Here is a 9,830-nt window from a genome sequence, read left to right as displayed (position 1 = left end):
GCCTGAAGGTACCACGTTCATCTGTACAAACAGTAGTACGTAAGTATAAACACCATGGGACCACGCAGCCGTCATACCGCTCAGGAAGGAGATGCGTTCTGTCTCCTAGAGATGAACGTACTTTGGTGTGAAAAGTGCAAATCAGTCCCAGAACAACAGCAAAGGACCTTGTGAAGATGCTTTAGGAAACAGGTACAAAGTATCTGTATCCACAGTAAAACGAGTCCTATATCGACATAACCTGAAAGGCCCTCAGCAAGGAAGAAGCCACTGCTCCAAAACTGCCATAAAAAAGTCAGACTACGGTTTGCAACTGCACATGGGGAAAAAGATCATACTTTTTGTAGAAATGTGCTCTGGTCTGATGAAACAAAAATAGAACTGTTTGGCCATAATGACCATCGTTATGTTTGGAGGAAAACGGGGGAGGCTTGCAAGCCGAAGAACACCATCCCAACCGTGAAGCATGGGGGTGGCAGCATCATGTTGTGGGTGTGCRTTGCATTTTCAGATAGTATATGTTTCAAATTGTTCAGAAAGTCATTTTCATTGCAAATTAAAGCGTACTGTTAGCTTGCTAGCTAATGTTACGTGTATGATCTGTGTAGTAATATTATTTGTATCTCAGAAAGCGTTTTGCATTGTTAGTTATAGCCTAATATCAGCTAGCTAGCTAACATTGAACCTAGTTGATTAAATTTAGCTACCTGCAGATTCATGCATGGTAGTAACGTTATGAGTTGGGATTGAGGTTCATTGTTTAGCTAGTTAGCTAGCTACATGTCTAAACAAAAGACTCCCCAACGCAAGTAAACATTTCACTGTTTACATCTTCTGTATCCTGTGCATGTGACAAATAAACTGATTTTATTTGATATAGTGTGTGTTTACCAGAGACGGTAATGTAAAGTACATGACCTGCACCAAAATCAAATTAGGATATAACGTTAGGCCAACTAGACAGTGTCTAAAATTATCCGGTTTATTTATTATATTATTTAATTATCCCTGCTTTTATTTCGTCACACTCACAAACCGTAAGATATTTTTTTGTAATTAGCTCACCATTAACATGGAAATAATGATTTTGTTGTGAGTTTATTTTCCCATAATGAATAAGAATTTGCTAAAGTGAAGACGTTGTCAGCTATATGACTGGCTAGCCAGCTAACTGCGCCATCTCCCGGGTGGCGCAGTGGTCTAGGGCACTGCATCGCAGTGCTAGCTGCGCCACCAGAGTCTCTGGGTTCGCGCCCAGGCTGGGCTGGGTTCGCGCCCAGGCTCTGTCGCAGCCGGCCGCAACCGGGAGATCCGTGGGGCGACGCACAATTGGCATAGCGTCGTCCGTGTTAGGGAGGGTTTGGCCGGTAGGGAGGGTTTGGCCGGTAGGGATATCCTTGTCTCAGTATGTAAAAAAAAAATGTTTTATAAAATGTATGCACTCTACTGTAAGTCGCTCTGGATAAGAGCGTCTGCTCTTGGCCGGTAGGGATATCCTTGTCTCAGTATGTAAAAAAATAAATAAAAATAAAAATGTAATAAAAATGTATGCACTCTACTGTAAGTCGCTCTGGATAAGAGCGTCTGCTAAATGACWAAAATGTAAAAATGTAAAAATGTTGTCAGCTATATGACTGGCTAGCCAGCTAACTTAACGCTAGGATAGATACCAAGGATAGAAACTAACTAAAGTGAAGACGTCGTCAGCTATATGACTGGCTAGCCAGCTAACTTAACGCTAGGTAGCTAACAAGATAGAAACTAACCAAAGACATTGTTTAGAAAGTTGTATATAGCATGTTCATGATGTCACTGCGACAGCTGTCGACAGACATGGCGATAGACATAGTATATAAACCAGCCTTCAGCCTTGAAATCTTTGGTTGTTTAGTATATTTAAAAATATATATATATATATATTTCACCTTTATTTAACCAGGTGGGCCAGTTGAGAACAAGTTCTCATTTACAAATGTGACCTGGCCAAGATAAAGCAAAGCAGTGCGACAAAAACAACGACACAGAGTTACATGGCATAAACAAACATACAGTCAATAACAATAGGAAAACAATATGTATACAGTGTATGTAAATGAAGGCAAGTGGCCGTAGTGGAGAAGTAATTACAATTTAGTAATTAACACTGGAGTGATAGATGTGTAGATGAGGATGTGCAAGTAGAAATACTGGTGTGCAAAAGAGCAGAAAAAAAAACMAATATGMGGATGAGGTAGGTAGTTGGTTGGATGGGCTATTTACAGATGGGCTGTGTACAGCTGCAGCGATCGGTAAGCTGCTCTGACAGCTGATGCTTAAAGTTAGTGAGGGAGATATAAGTCTCCAACTTCAGTGATTTTTGCAATTCGTTCCAGTCATTGGCAGCAGAGAACTGGAAGGAAAGGCGGCCAAAGGAGGAATTGGCTTTGGGGATGACCAGTGAGATATACCTGCTGGAACGCGTGCTACGGGTGGGTGCTGCTATGATGACCAGTGAGCTGAGATAAGTCTTTGCTAGGTATAGCTCAGCCTTATAGATGACCTGGAGCCAGTGGGTTTGGCGACGAATGTGGCGAGGACCAGCCAACGAGAGCATACAGGTCGCAGTGGTGGATAGTATATGGGGCTTTAGTGACAAAACGGATGGCACTGTGATAGACTGCATCCAGTTTGTTGAGTAGAGTGTTGGAGGCTAATTTGTAAATGACATAGCCGAAGTCGAGGATCGGTAGGATGGTCAGTTTTACGAGGGTAAATTTGGCAGCATGAGTGAAGGAGGCACATAGTTGCCTCATGTGTGAATCCTTAAAGAGATGGGTGGGGCTAAAGCTTTAAGAGGGTGTGAACGATGCTGAATGGGTGTCGACAAAGAAGAGGTCTCATCATTACGACTGACTGACTAGTCGCTGATGCTACGTGTCAATCATTTCCCCCTTTCAGGGGTATAACTTTACGATTGTATAGCTAATAGGCTAATATGTTTGTAGATCGACTGAGGTGAAGGAACTACAGCGGTGATACTGGCTGTTTTTTTGTTGTTGTTGTTCTCCAAATAGCATTTTTTTGTTGTTTGTATAGAAATGCAGTTGARTAACTTCAAAAAACAATTTCCTAAAACAAAAATGTCCCAACTGTTTTGGATAGGAAGCATGCAGAAAGAAGCCTTCGTGMCCCTGATCCCATCCCTGCAACAGGTACGTTTTCCTACTCATATCCCTAGCCTGTTCTGCGGCGTCTTAATATAGCCATGATTGCGTTCCGACCCCAGTACAGCTCAGTGTAAACAAGCGTAATGGCAGGGTAGGAATCATCTGACTAGCAGCCGCTTTTTCCAGTCTTGTGTCGAGTATATCCGAGAGAGAGAGAGAGAACACACACACTTGGAAGGCAACAGTTCGGATGAACCAATCTACTTTAGCGCACACACACACACACACACACACACAACGGAATTATCATGACAATGTTCCCACATCACGACTAACAAGTTGTGTAGTTTTATAAACATATTCAAACCACTGATTTGAGCGTGATTAAAAGTTGAGTGGCTAACTTAATGTTACTACTCGATGTTAAATTTCACCAAAGGGTTACTTTGTTACAGTAGCTATGTAGACATGTTTGTTTCGCGGTAGGATACAACACAGATCGTTACATTATTTCAACCCGCTCATACCACTAGGTTACCCAAACAACAACCTGCAACAATTTAACTACTTTATAACCAAAAACATAGCTAGTTAAATACCTGGTGAAGCGCTGTCAGTCCGTCTATATTGGCGTGGTTGATGTCAGCGCCCTGTCGTAGGAGCGCCGCTACCTCCTCTCTGTCCCCGGCCGAACAGGCTGCCATGAACACYGCTCCCTGAGCGAACCGAACCCGGGCCCGCCGCGTCCCGGTTCCCATTGACCCATCCCGCGTCCCCGGTCCCGTCTGATCGGTTTCCGACCCCAGCCATCGCTGTAACTGATCCTGCCGTCGTTGCTTTGCAGCTTCAGACCGGGAACGGTCAGTGGCCGCCATCTTCTTCGGTGTCTCCCGGGTAGAGTCAGTTCATGACGCGGGGAGAGCCAAAGTGGAGCTGCATTAGCTCCTATCCGAGAGACTGCGCCCCCTGGTCGTAGCGACACGACACGACACGACAGTAGGATACCAACCGAACTTTGGAAGGACCGGACATTCTCCGGCCGGCCAATTGTGATTGCAGGACAGTAAAAAAAGCAGAGGTGTATTCATTACGGAAACCGTTTACCATTTAAGAACCAAACGGAAGCTAACAAAGCAAAACGAGTTACTATTGGACATATTCATTTAGGTCACCACCGTTTCGTTCAGTTTGCTTCCGTTTAAGAAACGTTTAGCAATAGAATCGGCGGAATGAATACACCCCAGGTATGACTKTGCGTTGCAGAGCTCCCACGCAGGCTATTACCCCAACATGGATAAGCTGTCCTGTGTGTAATGCAAATATTATAAAGCTCCAATATTAGCCTAGGCAAAACAGAAACAAACTTTAGCCTGCGCCATGCGAAACTGTATTCGCTGCACAGAACATGTACTGTAACGTCAACAGTTGGCCCTTGAGAACCTATAATTGGAACATATTATTTGAGAGGTCATGGAAAGTTAAACCTTTTATATAATTTCCTATGACAAGCACATGATTCTCTGCCATATATAAAATAAAAATACAAAATCAAAAGTCCAACTGAATTTTATTGAAAGTAATTAAAGACACAGAAATTCCAAAATTAGTAAACATTGTAAGCGTTTATATTTATTTTAAATCCAGACCATAATTTACTTAATTTCATCTACAGTTAAAGCATATACTGTATGCAGTGAACCATACATATCATTCACTGGCACTTTCTTTGATTTCAGTATTGACCAATGTGTGTAATAAGAAAAATGAAAAACACATTCATACTAGACTAATAACAAAAAACATGTCTATTTTCAATATTTATCCCATCTGTTCATTCATGTAAAGTATTTTTTATTTTTTATTGCAGTCAGGTGCAGTAATAACTGGTGACATGTGACATGTATTCCCGTTGGATCTCATTGTATATTTCAGAGTCATGCTGATTGTTTGTTAGTAAGACAGAATGAAGTGTCCGTGGTACATTTTAAATACTGTAATAGCAAGGTATTGTCATGTTATTAATAAATATTAGTAAAACAAGTTGACCTATAGAAAGAGGTACAAAGAAACAGTACAATTGGTTCAGAATGAATACTGCATTGGTTGGCACATGCATTGCATAGAGTCTCTGATAGTCACTAGTCATACCGAGCTCTAATAGAGCCCAGGTACTGCATAGAGTCTCTTATAGTCACTAGTCATATGAGCTCTAATAGAGCCCAGGTACTGCATAGAGTCTCAATAGTCACTAGTCATACCGAGCTCTAATAGAGCCCAGGTACTGCATAGAGTCTCTTATAGTCACTAGTCATACCGAGCTCTAATAGAGCCAGTATTGCATAGAGTCTCTTATAGTCACTAGTCATACGAGCTCTAATAGAGCCCAGGTACTGCATAGAGTCTCTTATAGTCACTAGTCATACGAGCTCTAATAGAGCCCAGGTATTGCATAGAGTCTCTTATAGTCACTAGTCATACCGAGCTCTAATAGAGCCCAGGTATTGCATAGAGTCTCTTATAGTCACTAGTCATACGAGCTCTAATAGAGCCCAGGTACTGCATAGAGTCTCTTATAGTCACTAGTCATACCGAGCTCTAATAGAGCCCAGGTATTGCATAGAGTCTCTTATAGTCCACCGAGCTCTAATAGAGCCCAGGTACTGCATAGAGTCTCTTATAGTCACTAGTCATACGAGCTCTAATAGAGCCCAGGTACTGCATAGAGTCTCTTATAGTCACTAGTCATACCGAGCTCTAATAGAGCCCAGGTACTGCATAGAGTCTCTTATAGTCACTAGTCATACCGAGCTCTAATAGAGCCCAGGTACTGCATAGAGTCTCTTTATCACATAGTCATACCGAGCTCTAATAGAGCCCAGGTACTGCATAGAGTCTCTTAGTCACTAGTCATACCGAGCTCTAATAGAGCCCAGGTACTGCATAGAGTCTCTTATAGTCACTAGTCATACTAGCTCTAATAGAGCCCAGGTACTGCATAGAGTCTCTTTAGTCACTAGTCATACGAGCTCTAATAGAGCCCAGGTACTGCTAGAGTCTCTTATAGTCACTAGTCATACCGAGCTCTAATAGAGCCCAGGTACTGCATAGAGTCTCTTATAGTCATAGTCATACCGAGCTCTAATAGAGCCCAGTATTGCATGAGTCTCTATAGTCATTAGTCATACGAGCTCTTTTCCCTTATTGTGTCTTGGTCTTTTCTCAGGTCTGTTGGCCTTCTGTCCAGACAGCAGAGCTGCTGGGTCGTTCACTTGGCACCTAACATTAGATAATACTCTGAACAGAGTGAAACGTCCAATAAGACATGCTTTTTTTGTTTTCGTTGTCCGTTTGAAAAAGGTTTGCGTCGGTGTGCCCTGCTGAACACAGTCCTGTGTTTGAGTAGAGACAGTGTGCTGACTGGTGTAACTACATTCCATCAGAACACAAACACACAGCTTGTGTGTTCGCGTGTTCAGTGTCCGTGTGTTGTTTGTGCATGGTTGATTTGTTTAAGCCTACATAATCAGGAAAGACAACTTCATAAAAATGAATCATGAATTATTAGCCTGCATCAATTAACATGTTTCTGAAAGTGGTATTGCACATCTGTTTTTCATTTATATCAGATTTTTCTCAAGCATTTATATGGTTTTCTGTAAATAATTAATAAACAAAAAGAAGATTCCAACTCCCCACTGATGACCCTTCTGTATCTATGGCCCTGTACGATTCTTGAAATACTGGTTGTTTCTCTTAAATTGTTTAGACGGGAAGATGAAAAACATTTTAAAAAATTTAGCAATAGTAGAAACAGTCAGTTCGGTTTCCCAGTTAGATTTAAGCCTAGTTCTGGACGAACTCAGTCTCAATTGAAATACCTTCTTTTTTTTTTAGTTCCGGCTAAATGAATCTGTGTCTGGGAAACTGGCCATAGACGTAACGTAATCACAAAGCATACCCCCTTCGTCTAACTCCTGTTCTAATCTGAACGGATCAGTTTGGTCATACCCCTTCGTCTAACTCCTGTTCTAATCTGGAACGGATCAGTTTGGGTCATACCCCTTCGTCTAACTCCTGTCTAATCTGGAACGGATCAGTTTGGGTCATACCCCCTTCATCTAACTCCTGTTCTAATCTGGAACGGATCAGTTTGGGTCATACCCCCTTCGTCTAACTCCTGTTCTAATCTGGAACGGATCAGTTTGGGTCATCAAAGTAGGGTCATCATCCTGACTGGCCCATTTCTTTTAAGCTCCATGTAAAGGCAAAGGGCTTAAACAAGTGATGGTGTCATCATCATCGCTACTCAATAAAAAATAAGTAAGATGGATATCCCTCCTTATTGACTTTAGATCATTCTTTATTTAACTTGGTAAGTCAGTTAAGAACAAATTCTTATTTTCAATGACGGCCTAGGAACAGTGGGTTAACTGCCTTGTTCAGGGGCAGAATGACAGATTTTGACCTTGTCAGCTCAGGGATTCGATCTTGCAACTTTTCGGTTACAAGTCCAACGCTCTAACCACTAGGCTACCTGACACCCTAATAATAATAACAAGTAGTACATGTCAATATAAGACACGGTGTAAAATAGATGAGATCGACTGAGATTAGATGAGATCGGATCAGATCAACTGAGATCAACTGAGATCAACTGAGATCAACTGAGATCAACTGAGATCAACTGAGATTAGATGAGATTAGATGAGATTAGATAAGATTTTGCTGCCGACTAACTGACCCTCATTAACTGACACACTTTCCAAACAGTAAAATGACATGACCAACAGCAAAAACTATCAGAGATCTGTATATACATGACCGGATGCTTATCGTCTTACAGTCAAAAGGATATATTGAACAACTCCTGGAATTAAACAGATAATAAAACCCTAATTTTCAAACATTTACCAGAATGCAATTCACTGGGGAACCACAATTCTAAAGAGCACACCTGACGGGAGAGATTCCAGACGTGACAGAGATAAACATCTCCATTAGAAACTTAGAAAGAGGAGGAATCTAATAGCAACAACCAGGATGGGTTGTTAATGTAACCGGGATTGGTTGTTAATATAACCAGGATGGGTTGTTAATGTAACCAGGATGGGTTGTTAATATGACCAGGATGGGTTGATGATATGACCAGGATGGGTTGATATACTGCCTCAGCTCACGTTACGTTTACGTAACCTTGCCTCCAGCTCACGTTACGTTATACTGCCTTTCAGCTCAGTCGTTACGTATACTGCCTCAGCCACGTTACGTTATACTGCTCCAGCTCAACGTTACGTTATACTGCTCCAGCAACACGTTACTTATACTGCCTCCAGCTCACGTTACTGTTATACCTGCCTCCAGCTCACGTTACGTTATACTGCCTCCAGCACACGTTACGTTATACTGCCTCCAGCACACGCTACGTTATACTGCTCCCAGCTCACGTTACGTTATACTGCTCCAGCTCACGTTACGTTATACTGCCTCCAGCTCACATTACTTATCTGCTCCGCTCACTTACGTTACTGCTCCAGCTCACGTTACGTTTACTGCCTCCAGCTCACGTACGTTATACTGGCCTCCAGCTGTAGGCAGACTATGCCTGTGCATCTGAATGGCGAATGGGAGCACTTTGAGTTGAGATTGAGAAATAAAAATAGATCCTTTTTTAATCGTAGCCACCAATGTTTTTAACCACACGGTTGATTTAGAATTGTTATCTGTTGTGCAATGACTGGGTGCATGACGGGCTGACAATGACTGGGCTGACCATGACTGGGCTGACGCAATGACTGGGCTGACCAATGACTGGGCTGACCAATGACTGGGCTGACCAATGACTGGGCTGACCAATGACTGGGCTGACCAATGACTGGGCTTCCAACAGCAGGCTCACTACAGTAGCCTACAGGAGCTACTCTGTCGCTGTCTGACAGTGATATTCCTCTAACTAGTCCTCTGTCTGACAGGTGATATTCCTCTAACTAGTCTCTGTCTGACAGGTGGTATTCCTCTAACTAGTCTCTGCCCTGACAGGTGGTATTCCTCTACTTGTCTCTGTTCTGTCTGACAGGTGATATTCCTCTAAACTAGTCTCTGTCTGACAGGTGATATTCCTCTAACTAGGTCTCTGTCTGACAGGTGATATTCTCTAACTAGTCTTGTATCTGTCTGACAGGTGGTATTCCTCCTAACTAGTCCTCTGTCTGACGGTGTATTCTCTAACAGTCCCTGTCTGACAGGTGGTATTCCTCTAACTAGTCTCTGTCTGTCTGACAGGTGATATTCCTCTAACTAGTCCTGTATCTGTCTGACAGGTGATATTCCTCTAACTAGGTCTGTCTGACAGGTGATATTCCTCTAACTAGTCTCTGTACTGACTAGGTGATATTCCTCCTAACTAGTCTCTGTTGCTGTCTGACAGGTGATATTCCCTCTAACTAGTCCTGTACTGTCACAGGTGATATTCCTCTAACTAGTCTCTGTCTGACAGGTGATTATCCTCCAACTAGTCTCTGTTGCTGTCTGACAGTGATATTCCTCTAACTAGTCTTGTCTGACAGGTGATATTCCTCTAACTAGTCTCTGTATCTGACAGGTGGTATTCCTCTAACTAGTCTCTGTCTGACAGGTGGTATTCCTCTAACTAGTCTCTGTATCTGTCTGACAGTGGATATCCTCTAA

General features: G+C 42.4%; 1 long non-coding RNA gene and 1 pseudogene across 1 annotated transcript; both read right to left on the bottom strand.

The window, feature by feature from the left end:
* LOC112070264 (protein phosphatase 1 regulatory subunit 12A-like) overlaps positions 1-4,102 on the bottom strand; it is a 77,329-nt pseudogene extending 73,227 nt beyond the window's left edge.
* Positions 4,103-8,341: 4,239 nt separating this feature from the next.
* LOC139024265 (uncharacterized) lies at positions 8,342-8,879 on the bottom strand. Its single transcript, XR_011475543.1, has 3 exons — positions 8,744-8,879; positions 8,498-8,650; positions 8,342-8,366 (listed from the first exon to the last, which is right to left on the bottom strand). It is a non-coding gene; the product is annotated as an uncharacterized lncRNA (long non-coding RNA).
* Positions 8,880-9,830: the final 951 nt, after the last annotated feature.

This window comes from Salvelinus sp. IW2-2015, unplaced genomic scaffold (assembly GCF_002910315.2).
Source record: "Salvelinus sp. IW2-2015 unplaced genomic scaffold, ASM291031v2 Un_scaffold1270, whole genome shotgun sequence".
NCBI lineage: Eukaryota > Metazoa > Chordata > Actinopteri > Salmoniformes > Salmonidae > Salvelinus > Salvelinus sp. IW2-2015.
The sequence above is the reverse complement of the archived record's forward strand: the minus strand, read 5'-3'. Positions and strand labels throughout refer to the sequence as shown.